Source organism: Megalobrama amblycephala, linkage group LG23 (genome assembly GCF_018812025.1).
Source record: "Megalobrama amblycephala isolate DHTTF-2021 linkage group LG23, ASM1881202v1, whole genome shotgun sequence".
Classification (NCBI taxonomy): Eukaryota; Metazoa; Chordata; class Actinopteri; order Cypriniformes; family Xenocyprididae; genus Megalobrama; species Megalobrama amblycephala.
In genome coordinates this window covers 16,354,013-16,368,648 of record NC_063066.1, presented here as the reverse complement: position 1 = coordinate 16,368,648, position 14,636 = coordinate 16,354,013, and the positions used below count along the sequence as shown (strand labels likewise).

Sequence of the window (14,636 nt, the reverse complement as noted above, 5' to 3'; positions counted from 1 at the left end):
AGGAAAAAAGTCATCTTTTAATTCCGTTGATTGGCTCAGCTGTCGATAAGGTCCGATTCCTGTGATGTTTTAAATAAAATAAAAAACATATGAATCAACCCACACTGCAGGTCATCCAATTAGCAGATACCTGGAACACAGCAGGTCTCACATACCAGCATCTGCATTCATACACTATACACCCTCCTTACATACTAGCTAAAATGAGACAGAATGTTTTCAAAGAAGCCAGAGGGAGAATCTCGCACATACATGAGTGCCAATTTGGTTTCCATTGCCTGTTATTAACAGCATGAAGCTTCAGAGGTCAGTTTGGACTAATGAATGTGCCACCGGGGCAACACTCTGCCTGTCTGTCTGTAATCACTAAATGTTTTCAAGCCTGACCTCTCGTTCTCTCCTCTTAACCAACAAATAAAGAATCAAATCAATGACTTTGTTCACATTGATTGCATTAAAACCATTATAAGAATTAAGGAACGCACAGATGCACACACAAGTGCAGTTCAAAGAGAGATTTCTCCCCTTGAATGCGGGGCACGATTGAAGTGTTTGTTTGAGCATGAGATGGGTCCTTGCCTTGATTCTGCCCACTTATTCCATTTGAGTTAGGAGGGATGGTGGAAGGGAGGGCGGGAGGAAGTGTAACGCGGTGGCTTGTTTCGCTAATAGCCTCCTGTAATTTAAATCCTGAACCTGACAACACTGTTTGTTATGGATGGACCTCAATCACTCTCGTGTACTCTCACTCCAAAGAGCTTCAGGTCCATTCATCATATTGCTTTGAGCGGGCTAGATCAGATTGTATATTCCATTAGGGTAATTCACCAGGCATGTGCTGTTGTGTGTGTAGGCTATGTGTATGTGTGTATCTATGTGCTAATCTGGATTGATTCCCCTCCAAAGAGACCCACTGTATCAATTCTACCAATCCGAATGCAAATGCTCTTCATCATTGGTCAAACTCAAGCTAAAAGGTATGCACCATCTCTGGCTTTGTGAAGAAATGCCTGTGTGTTTGCTGACCACTGAAGTGCATTTATATCCAATACAACCTCTTAAAGACTCATGAAATTGCTTGACAAGCTCAGTTTTCTTGTTTTCTATTACAGGATTTATCAAGGGGATTGCCACTTTTTAAAAATAGCCAACGGGCTTCAGTACATCAGCCATGAACCACGATTTTGCTACTTGCTTTATGATTGCACAATATATGAAGGACATTCACATTCTAGAGAGCATTTGATCAGACAATAATATGCATATATTTACAATGTATACATATATCTATATGTATATAAATAAAATATTTAGGTAACACTTTATAATAACTCACTATGAATCATTAGTTAAGCATTAGTAAATAGTTAATTCATCATTTATAAAGCATTGTCCCTACATTAGTAGACATTAATAAGCAGTTTATAAATACAGCTGTAAATGCTTTATTCTTGATTTATAAGCATATCTATAATGTTTAATAAATGTATACTTTATTAATGATCAATTTATCATTCCTAAATTAAGTATTACATTATTTACAAACCAGTTATTTAGTCGTCAGTGGTTCATCATTTAGAAAGTAAGTAAATGATTAATAAACTATTTAAATGTACATTTATACATCTTATTATTCAATTACTGAGTGTGTTAATAAATGTTTTAATAACACATATTCCTACTGTAATTCATCATTAATTCAGGTAGTTATAAAACATTAGTAGTTGTCAGTTAACTATTTTTTGTGAGCTCATCTAATGTGAGGACTATTTATGCCCCGTAAAACTTTTACAAAGGAGATTTAAAGGCTCATTTATCTTCTGAACAGAAAAAGGAAACAAACACAACAGAGCCATATACAGAACATAGACATATTTATTTTAAGATGCAAAAAATTACTGTAAATCCTCTTTGTAAAAGTTTTACAAGGCATTAATAGTTCTCACTTTATATGAGCTCACGAAAATAGTTAACTGACAACTGCTAAATGTTTACCTGAATTAATGATGAATTACAGTAGGAGTATGTGTTAATAAAGCATTTATTAACACACTGAGTAGCTATTACTATATGCCTAAATAATATGTAAAAATGTACATGTAAAAATGTAATTAATGATAAATTTGAACATTAAAAAAGTATGAAAATACATTTGTTAAACACATTATAGATATGCTTATAAAACATGAAAAAAACATTTATAGCTGTATTTATAAACTGCTTATTTCTATTAACGCTTTATAAATGATGAAATGACTATTTACCAATGTTAATTAATGATTCATATTGTGCAGTTATTATAACGTTTTACCAAAATTTTAATATATATATATATATATATATATATATATATATATATATACACTAAGGATAGCACTTTTTTGTATTATAATAAACCTTTGGTCAGTAAACATAACATTTTCTAATTATATTTCCAAATTTAAAAAAAAAAAAAAAAAAAATATATATATATATATATATATATATATATATATATATATATATACAGTACAGTCCAAAAGTTTGGAACCACTAAGATTTTTAATGTTTTTAAAAGAAGTTTCGTCTGCTCACCAAGGCTACATTTATTTAATTAAAAATACAGTAAAAAACAGTATAACAAATACAGTAATATTGTGAAATATTATTACAATTTAAAATAACTGTGTACTATTTAAATATATTTGACAAAGTAATTTATTCCTGTGATGCAAAGCTGAATTTTCAGCATCGTTACTCCAGTCTTCAGTGTCACATGATCCTTCAGAAATCATTCTAATATGCTGATCTGCTGCTCAATAAACATTTATGATTATTTTCAATGTTGAAACAGTTGTGTACTTTTTTTCAGGATTCCTTGATGAATAGAAAGTTCAAAAGAACAGCATTTATCTGAAATACAAAGCTTCTGTAGCATTATACACTACCGTTCAAAAGTTTGGGGTCAGTAAGAATTTTAATTTTTATTTTTTTGAAAAGAAATTAAAGAAATGAATACTTTTATTCAGCAAGGATGCATTAAATCAATCAAAAGTGGCAGTAAAGACATTTATAATGTTACAAAAGATTAGATTTCAGATAAACACTGTTCTTTTGAACTTTCTATTCATCAAATAATCCTGAAAAAAAATATTGTACACAAATATTTTGTACAATTGTACACATTAAATGTTTCTTGAGCAGCAGATCAGCATATTAGAATGATTTCTGAAGGATCATGTGACACTGAAGACTGGAGTAATGATGCTGAAAATTCAGCTTTGCATCACAGGAATAAATTACTTTGTGAAATATATTCAAATAGAAAACAGTTATTTTAAATTGTAATAATATTTCACAATATTACAGTTTTTTTACTGTATTTTTAATTATAAATGTAGCCTTGGTGAGCAGACAAAACTTCTTTTAAAAACATTAAAAATCTTAGTGGTTCCAAACTTTTGGACTGTACTATATATATATATATATTTTTTTTTTTTTTTGGAAATATAATTAGAAAATGTTATGTTTACTGACCAAAGGTTTATTATAATACAAAAAAAGTGCTATCCTTAGTCTTCAATGTGCTTTGGACATTAACTATAAATCTGATCATTTTGGACAGTACCTTAATTTATTTCTTGTTTTATCCCCTATTCTCTTCTATTTTATTATTATTTTTATAACAAAAATAAATCAAGGACATTCACAACATACAGACAGTTAAATGCAGAGTTTCAGAGGATCAGGATGAAAATCAAGGCAAATCTAAATGTATAATTTCCAATCAGTCGTACCAAACCTTCTTAATCACTCAGGCAGGCTATATATCGTATAAAAATATCATACATACCAAAGAACAAATTTGCTAAAACTTAGATGCTATACAAAATTAACCACCAACAGTTTAATTCAGACAAATTTACTAAAACTTAAATGCTATACAAAAGTAACCGCCAACGCAGTTTAATTCGGACTCTATTAAAGCAAAGTACTTGAAATGACAGTATCATTAATGTGTAGTTTCACTTAGCAGTAAAGAGCACTTGTGACTCACTGCTTGAGTTACAGCCATTGAATGAGATTATAGCAAGAATTTTTAAACAGTAGGTGTGAAGTTAGAGAGGTTAAAAAATGTATCATTTTGGAGACGTGGGGTAATTTCAAATGTAATAGGAAAGAATACAACTTCTGGCCGTAGGGTCTGTGTAGCATGAACTATAGAGGAAGCAGATCTGCCAGTCCAATGCACCAGGGGATAAATTAAAGTCTTCACTACCAGCCCATACTAATGCTGGAATTCTGTCTGGAGAAGAGCCTAGTCTCATAATTAACACTCTGATTCAGAGAGCTCCAGACACACACACACACACACACACACGCTTCACATATACCCACACCCTGAATAAACACATATATCAAATCAACCCATTTAAAAACGACAGCCCGATGGTGTTTAGGTGAAAGACACGAAGGATGAAGCTACTGGGCGAAATTGTTATGAAACATGATAAAAGAGGATTTTAAATTTCAGAGATGTGCTTTCATTGAGGTGTTCTGGCTGATGTAATTGTACGAGCTGTAGTCCGTATTAGTACGTAATCTGATTTGTACATTTATTTGAAACTATAATAAGATATTGTACTGAGATCAAGTCTCTTTGAACATTGAAATTTTAGATCTATTTTGAGGGATTTTTTGCCACTTTTTTATTGACCAAGACAGTAGAACAGACATCAAATTGGAAATGGGGGGAATGGGGTCCGGATACAACATAGTACACATTCAAACCCTGGATTTCCCAAATGAGGACCACAATTCACTTTGGCCCTGTTTACATCTGTATTAAGAAGCTCTTCATCAATCCGATCACAAGTGGACGATGCTAAATACAGGTGTGAACAGGGTCTAAAAGCTTGACCACTTTTGACCACTTTTGACCACTTTCAGAGGTAGCTGAAAACATTTTCAACCCGGATTGCTTTCATAGTGTAGATGCTCATGTGGTCGTATGCATTTAAAGATCCACAAAAGACTGCCATACTCTCAGCCTACTGATGACCTAACGAGTAAACATTATGGGAAGCGCACTAGCCAGACGGGATTTAAACTTTATATAGAAGGTGCACAGTGTCATTCACACAAACACCAACATCATCATGGTAACACACTTGACATAAAAAAAAAAAAAAAGCAATAAACATGAATTTAACAAAATTAGATGTAAAAACCCTAATGAACATAACTGATTTAAAAAAACAAAAACAAAAAAACAATTAACCAATTAACAGATTTTTTTATCTTAGCATTTTTACAGTCTTTTACTGTTAAAATCATAATATTTTGTAGCACTAACTGGTTTGTATATAATACATATTCAGTTACACTTTAATTTAGGGTTCAATTCTCACTATTAACTATTAACTATGATTTTTTCTTCAGTAAACTCCTAATTACTGCTTTTTAATAGTTAGTAAGGCAGTTGTTAAGTTTAGGTATTGGGTAGGAGTAAGGGATGTAGAATATGGTCATGCAGAATAAGGCATTAATATGTGCTTTATAAGAGATAATAAACAACCAATATCCTAATAATATGCATGCTAATAAACAACTAGTCTCTCGTAGCCAGATCTTCAGACTGACGCCAGAAGGTCTGGACACTATCACAGCTTTCATTGGCCAAGGACAGCCCAAGAGGGTGTTTGACTGACATGTAACACAACCAATCACAGTTTGTTTTATTCCGCGTCATGTTTAGGGGAGTGAAAATGTAAAGTCGATGTCCCTTGCGTCTAATAAACTATTCATTCAAGAACATTGTGCAAGTTTACTGCAACAACGGAGCCGTGAACTTCACATACTTTTGAAAATCCAGCATTTAGTTGATCCTGGTAAGCATTCATTCTCACAGTTGTAAACATGACGGTTTTCTTCTGCAAGGGGGATTGCCGTCACGGCATTTGTTTCAAGGCAGATCGTTAAAGAACGCGACACACACGTCTCCCGGACATCCTGTAGAATTCAACCAACCAGACGAAGACTTAGAATATCCTGATGTGTTCCAGTTAAGTGTGCCATACGCATCAGATGTTCAGCCAACGGTCCATGGGCACCACATCTGAGGCTGAGACTAATAAACAACTAGTTAATAGTGAGAATTGGACCCTAAACTGAAGTGTTACCATATTTCTTTCAAGGGTTGTCCTCGACTACGGATTTACATAGTCGAATCCGATTCGAATCCGATTGCCTATATTCGACTGATAGTCGAATCATATATGTTGGGGTTGGGGTTGGGGTTGGGGTTGGGGTTGGGGGGGGGGGGGGGGGATTTGAACTTGAAAAACAGCAGTCCACTAGAGAGTGCGCACGGACTTTGAAAGGGCCGCGCGCTGAACTGTGCACGAGATGGAGCGGGACACGGAAAATGAAGTAGAGGCTTAAGACAACTTTTATTTTCTTTCACACACAGCACAGAGAAACGTCTTTCTAATAAACCGACCAAACTGCCTGTCATAGACGAAACTGACAATGATTTGATCTTTTTTAAACAAATGAAAGGCAATGTGGATAAACATTCACAGCCACGATGTACAGAACACCACACAAGGATATAGAAGAAAACGAATAAAAACATTTTGGATCAATAAACCTTAAAATATATATAAAAATAACTGCAGAAAAGCCACACTGCAGATATACATTTCATATGTCGGCAAATCAAATTACATCGGCTAAACTGTCTGTGCAAGCAAGCTTTAACTCTACAGCGCAACATTGATGCACCAAAAAATGTAATTTATTTAATAAAAAAATTATATATGTATTTTTTTTTTATCAAACATTAATTTACAGAATTGAATTAGAACAGAAATATGATCGAGTCAAACTGCAAAATGCCTGAAGTGCAGGGGAACATATATTCAAAACACAAGCCACAAATAATTAAATTAGATAACCCAGAGTGATCAATAAATAAATTAAAATTAAAAAAAAAATTAAAATAACGAAAGTATAGCCAGAATAACTGCAGAGACAATAAACGCTGAACTGGAGTGGCAGTCTTTTTAGCTAAACATTCAAAAATCAAATTACATCCGTCTAAAATAGTTTGAAATCATTTGTAGCTACCCTACCTGATTGAGAGAAAAAAAAATCCAGTCTTTCACGCGATCTGCCTGTGTCCGTTTGAGTCTTTTCAAATAGCGCGCTATAGTCAGCTCGTTGGCCGGCAGAAGCGCGCCGCAGTGTTTGTCGTTGTTGAGTTCTAGGACATGAGCTGTTGGCACAACTTGCATCATACGTTTTTTGGATCATATTTTACCATTTCAAAGTGCATCCAATTGTACACTTTATCCAAGACATTGTTAAAGATTTAATCCCTGCCGCAAAGATGCTCCTCTGCCGGTCACAGATCATGGAAGTGAAACTTAACAGGGGTGGTTGGATTTATTCACGCACATTAAAAATATTTATTAAAAGCTTCTTTCTTTTCACATTTTTATTTATGGTATTAACATAATAGGCTGCATATTAACCTATTGGGAAAGAACCAGTATGTCAATGTAAAATCAGATATTGAGAACTCATAACACCTCTGCGAAGATTCCACTGTGAGATTGGTAGTCGAATCAGGCTCCTCCTATCGAAGATTCGAATCGTCGACTATTCAGGGTCACCCCTAATTTCTTTATTCTTTATTTTCTTTATTCATTTACATATTTGTTTTATTTTAATGTAGTTTTTAATTAATTAATTTAGTTGAAAGGGCAGTACAGGTAAGGCCCCCGTATACTTCAAACGAAATCGAAGAACGAACTGATGTGACGTCATTTCGAACAAAATCAGGCCAAAACGAAGTTCGTTTTGCGTTCTTTTTGGAAGTTCGAAATGGCTTGCCAAAGCAAACTTTCAGGAAAAGTTCGCTCCAGCTGCAAAACACCTTCATGCCACCATTGGTCAGTGACAATAACATAATAGGAGGCGTGCGCCGAGGCTCCGCCTTTACTCGCGTGGGACGCGTCTTTGATTCATTTTGTATGTTTGAGTTCTTCGAGGTAAGATCTCCTCGGGTGAAAACATGAACACACTGGATAGCCAATTTATAGTACAAAATGAAGTTGTGTTTGTAAAAAAAAAAAATAGGCACTAACACTGTTTTTCATGTTTGATACTGTAAAGCTGCTTGATTTTAAGCAATCTATTGAATAAAGTGCTATATGAAGACATGACGTGACTGGAGTACTATACTGTTATGATCAGATGCTTTTCTTATGCTTTCTATAATAAATTTCTTTTTTTTTCTCATTTTTGTTGTGTTTATTTTGTTACTGAGAAGGAAGTGCACGGCACATATTTACATATTCATCTAAACGCCGCTCTCAGCAGTGTGGGCGGCGTCAGATGTTCGTTTACAGTATATCGCTGGTCACGCATTTCGAACTTCGTTTTACCCTTAAACGAAGAACGAAAAAGAACTTCGTTTGAAGTATACCGGGGCCTTTAGACAAGAGACTGAAAGGAAACTGGGTGCCACATTTATTAACAGTTCCACAGTTCTTGAGTATTTTTTTATTTTTTTGGTAACTGCATCTGTGTGGTAACCATCTCAGTGTGTTGGCAGTCTCCATATCTGAACAGCTTTTGCGAGTCACACCAGCCCTTCTCTTCCAATTTCACAGCAGTTTTACCCCAGGATAAATAATGCCCTGTTTTCAGAGCAAAAAAAAAGGGGGAAAAATCACATTATGATTCATCAGTCCACCGTTTTTTGATTAAAACTCCCCCAAAAAACATTTCCATTTGCTTCGTTCCATCGCCAACCCCCTGCCTCTCTTATTTATTCCATAGCTGGTGAGTGCTAACTTTTTTCTTTTCTCCCTCACTGCATTTTCTTGGCATAATTTGATTGTGTGAAATGACCATGAAAAAACTATTACAACAGGTCCTTAGCTGTGACGAACACAAACAGGCGGTGGGGCTTGTTTACAGAAGGCCTGACGGTAATGGCTTTTTCCTGAGGTGTTGAAAAGAGAGCACACGCAGCCAGTGGTCGGACAGAAATTTCAAAGAGTAGTACCAAGTAGGCATTCAGAGAGCTCCATCTCTCTCTCTCTCACACACACACACAGATTTCTGAGCATTTAAAGTTTGCAGAGAGGAATTGCATGTGCCAGTTTCATCCAAGACCTTAAAGATTTGTTAAAACAAACAAACAAACAAAGTTTCAGCATACATTATTGTAGCACATTGTGTCAATTGATCAGAAACTAGAAAAAAATTATAAATGGGTATTTATCCATGTCCTAATGAGATTGTGTGTGTGTGTGTGTGTGTGTGTGTGTGTGTGTGCTTGTATTTATTACTTATTATTTATATACCTATATACCTATACCTAAACCTATCCATCACAGGAACATATATATATATATATATATATATATATATATATATATACAGTACTGTGCAAAAGTCTTAGGCATGTTATTTTCACCCCAAATAAATGGATTTAAGCCAGTTATTTATATATTTTGCTGTAGTTTGTCAGTAGGAAATATCAGTTTACATTTCCAAACATTCCTTTTGCCATTAATTGTAATAATCCAGTGAGATTTTTGTAGGAACAGGGAGTCTGACAACAGCCGCTATGCTTCACATGAGATCTGATCTCCCCATCATCGAGTCTGTCTGGGATTACATGAAGAAACAGAAAAGGCTGAGACAGACTAAATCCAGAAAAACTGTGGCAAGCTACTTGAAAAAGCTACTTGAAAAACTATGTGCAAGTGTACCTAGGACAAAAGCTGTTTTAAATGCAAAGGGTGGTCACACCAAATATTGATTTGATTTAGTTAATAGAAGTTAATTGATATATAAAATCTATTTATGACATTATTTTTGAAAGCATTCTCACTTTACAGCATTTTTACACAAGTTCCTAAAACTTTTCACAGTACTGTAGCGTTGGAGGTAGGTTTCTTTAAACGTATTGCTGCAGTTTTTCTGGATTTAGTCTGTCTCAGTTTTTTCTGTTTCTTCATGTAATCCCAGACAGACTTGATGATGGGGAGATATATATGTATGTTTATATATAATATATGTATATATGTTTTAACATTCTTATAAGCATGTTAGAATTACGTTAGGTTCCTGTGATTGTTACGGTACACAGGAGGCAGACACAGATGTAAACAGGTAACTTGTCTTTTATTGACACCAGTAGAGCAAGGAGCATGAAACAGGTAAGCAGAGGTGAATCAATGGATGTTTGGATGATAGTAATGGAGATAGTTACTGCCCTTTTCCTTTCAGATACGGAGATGAATGAACACGCTGGAGCTTGGAGATCGCTGGAGGTGACTGGAGCTGACTGGAGCACTCACACACAGTAGACGAGGCACACAGAGGGAAGGAGACACGCTGGAGACAGGTAAGTATGGAGCGAGGAGTCCTTAAGGTAAGCATTAACATGAGTATATGCGAACGAGACCGGACATGGAGTGCTGTGTGTGTGTGTTTTTATGGTGCTGCTGATGAGTGCGATGATGAGGTGCAGGTGGCGGTGATCAGTACTCTGGGGATGGTGTGCGCTGTGATTGGTTGACGTTGGAACCTGACGTGTCTGTGACAGTGATGGGTAGGTTTAGGTATAGTGTAGGGAAGGGCCATACTATAGTGACTTTTAAGATTTTGTCAAACATTTTTCTTTTGCTGACTTGGTGGGGTCTGACTGAAGGACCCCACAACATCATAAATTCCAGATCTTACTATCTTAGTGGGGTCATTTCGACCCCACAAAGTAGTATAAACGCGTGTGTGCGTGTGTGCTTGTTTTCATGATTTATGAGTACACAAATTTGTATAATGACATGGGTATTACGACGTTAACATGTTTTATGAGGACATTTCATGAGTCCTCATATTTAAAACAGGTTTTAAAACATACTAAACAATGTTTTATTAAAAATGTAGAAATGCAGAATGTTTTCTGTGATGGGTAGGTTTAGGGGTAGGGGTAGTGTAGGGGGATGGAATGTACAGTTTGTACAGTATAAAAACCATTACACCTATGGAATGTCCTCACTTTGATAGCAAAACAAACCCGTGTGTGTGTGTGTGTGTGTGTGTGTGTGTGTGTGTATTTTTAACTTATGAATAATCATCATAGTCATTGAATATTTGTTTATCTCACTTGAATTTCTTTCATTAGATGTGACATTTTATATTGCTTTGGAAGTTGCTTTTTTTGGTGTCTTAAACAGCTCTGACCATTAAGACACTGACTGATTAGTTTCATACCCTCTGTGTTACAGTGACTGATGAGGCATTTCTTCTCAAGGACGAATGACTGTAGTTGTGGCTAATTACATTTTACACTAACATAGATTTCATTAAATCAAAATGGACAATTCTTATTTTTTATGAAATATTGCAGTATTTATTATAAATTGTGACCCTGGACCACAAAGCCTGTCAGAATTCGCACAGGTAAATTTGTAGCAATAGCCAACAATACATTGTATGGGTTAAAGTTATCATTAGGATATTATATGCCCGCTGAAGTGTCTTCAGCGATATATCAAACAGCCCCGTCCCTTTTTTTAAATAGCCAATAGGGTTTCGTTTATATCACAGCCGATAAACTCAGTAAAACCTCTGTTTTCTTTTAATATCTAACAATTTATCCTCCTAATCTCCTCTATATCACTTTAAAATACAGCATTGTGTGCAGAATTTAAATGGGTCAGAATTTAAATACCTTTCATGGTCTGAGCCGACTCGCGGATATGATGCTTTCCGTGCTCTCGTGTCCCATAGCAGACTGTGCTCGCACTGCGTCGGTTTACCTTATACAAACATGAAAACGGACTTCATTCGCGTCAATGGAAAGCATATTTACACTGTCTGAATCGTTCCCTATTTTCTATATAGTGCACTATGTGCCATTCACCATGTAGAAACTAGTGAATGTGTGAACAAATGACCGATTTCAACCACAGCTTCAGTGTCTGTTGATAGTGTAGGAGGGGGAGGGACTTCAGATTCTAGAGAGCATTTGATTGGACAGAAGTTTGATGAGAAACTGAAGTGTGATGTGATGTCATAAAAAAATCTGTGATCAATTTTAGCACAAGTCAGAGACTGTACGTTTTGAATGCTTATATCTCCTAAATGCGAATTTTGTCATTGATTTGGAACACACCAGCTTATTCATTCACTAAGGCTAACATATTCATACTAAAAGGCAAAAAAAACCTAAATTTTGATTTCAGGGGGACTTTAAGTAAAGATTATGTTCCATGTAGATTTTTTGATAAATATATCAAAAATGTATTTTTGTGAGTGGATATGCATTGCTAATGACTTAATTTGGACAACTTTAAAAGCAATTTTCTCAATATTTAGATTTTTTTGCACCTTCAGATTCCAGATTTTCAAATAGTTGTATCTCGGCCAAATATTGTCCTATCCTAACAAACCATACACCAATGGGAAGCTTATTTATTCAGATGATGTATAAATCTCAATTTCAACTGAAAACCCTTATGACTGGTTTTGTGGTCCAGGGTCACAATTATTTATCCGTGCACATCATTTATTTATTTCTTTAATTCATATGCCCTCATAATCTTTAATCAAAATAATTCCCTTTCCCTCTTGCAGTGACACCTCTTCTCTTCTCTGATGATGCGTTTACTGGCACGAGGGCAGGACAGTCTGTCACTCACATGAGATCACAGCAATAGCAAACCACAATGATTCCAATTGGACAAAATCAAGTCCCGCCCTGTACAGTTTTTTCTTATTCAAGAAGCCGTTTCACTGAGATATACATCACAATAGGGAAGAAAAGACTATCGCAACTTCTGAAAGTCTTATGGGTTTGGAACGACATGATGGTGAGTATGATGACAGAATTGTCATTTTTGGGTGAACTAACCCTTTATATCGTTACTCAGGTACTTTACACCACTGTAAAATAGCTATTTTATAAAGTGTCCATGAAATACTAATCTGTCAACTTCTGTAAAAGTATTCAGTCCCACTTTATATTAAGTGGCCTTAACTACTATGTACTTACATCAAAAAATAAGTACAATGTACTTATTGGGTTCATATTGAATTGCAAAACACATTTTCAGCTATTGAGGTGGATACGGGTAAGGTTAGGGAAAGCTTTGGTGGTATGGGTAGGTTTCAGGGTAGGGGTAAGGGTTAAGGGATGGGTCAACAGTGTAATTATAAATGTAATTACAGAAATTAATTACAGATCTAATTACATGCAGGTGTTTTTAAAATATAAGTACAATGTAAAAACATGTATGTACACAATAAGTGCATTGTATCAAATGATTAATTTAAATGTAAGTACATAGTAGTTAAGGCCACTTAATATAAAGTCGGTCCAAGTATTCAAATTCATTTAACTGAAAAAGCCAAACTTGATGGGAACATGAAAAGCACAATGCCCTGTCTGGTGTCCTTTGCCGCTAACTTTCTCCCTCTCGCTTTTCCCCCCTCTTCCACTCCCTTTATACCGTCAGGGTCAAGGCTTTCCTCACCCACGACATTTCTCTCCGCATCTAGTGGTTTTGAACTACATCCAGCGTCATGCAAGACAACTTCATCAAAGCGGCGCAGGGCCTAACGTGTCATCCCACTGATCAAAAACATACAGTTCCATTTTCACCCCTCGCAACTGAAGAGGAGAAAAAAATCTTCAAAGGACAGTCAGCTTCTTTCTAGCACGCACGTAAGATGGTTTGTGATGCTGCCAATTTCTCTAATAATTCTGCTTTGGGGATGGTGAGGAGAAGAGAGGATAGGAAGAAAGGACGGGAGGGGGGACTTGAAGGAGGGATATGTGGAAGAATGCAACATTTTGGTACGAAAAAGAGGTAATATTCATTAGGTTCATCATTAAGATAAACAGTGCTTAATGACACCTGCTTTAATTGGACTTGGCGCTTAATAACGAACCATTTAATTTGCTGCATAGCTATCTGCTCATCTCCCCTCGGGGTACACTAACTTCAGAATGAGAGATCGAATGGAGAAAGAGGAAGAAAGAAAGGGAGTTCTGCATTTCAGTGAGTAATTAAAAGATCCCTTAAGAAGGAGCATCATTCAGTTCAGTTTAACAACATTAATTGCATGGTATCAAAGCCATTCTTTCCGTATTTCGTCCATTTTCTCTCCGTTTACGGCTTTCCCATACTCCCACTCCTAAGTCGTATTCTATCAGGGAATGATAATCAGACCCATGGGTATAAAGAATGGAATTGATCACTATGTGCAGTCAGTATTTTAGATGCTTGTCGCAGGAACATCCGCACTGGAATCGTCCTGGCATTTTCATCTACACTGCAGAGTAGAGGGGGAGGTGGGGGGAAGCCTGACTGTAGAATTTCAAACAAATTAATCCAGTCCTTCTCCAAAGATTAAACGTTTTCTGTAACACTAAAATTTAGATCAACAGAATTTTGAGATCCTGTGCGAAGTGTAGTATATGATATCTGTTTTCCTGTCGGTAAGAATTCTCAGTCTATGTGACAACAATACAAAGGACAAAATCAGTGTAAGTTATATACTGTATAATTTCTGCTGTGACATTTTAGGTGTATACTGCACATCATGCATGGCTGCACCTCAGAGGG

At 35.7% G+C, this 14,636-nt stretch overlaps 1 long non-coding RNA gene across 1 annotated transcript; it reads left to right on the top strand.

Annotated features, from left to right (window-relative positions):
* Window positions 1–13,312: 13,312 nt before the first annotated feature.
* Window positions 13,313–14,334, top strand: LOC125259294. Its single transcript, XR_007182768.1, has 3 exons — window positions 13,313–13,877; window positions 13,979–14,069; window positions 14,304–14,334. It is a non-coding gene; the product is annotated as an uncharacterized LOC125259294 (long non-coding RNA).
* The last annotated feature ends 302 nt before the right edge of the window (window positions 14,335–14,636 follow it).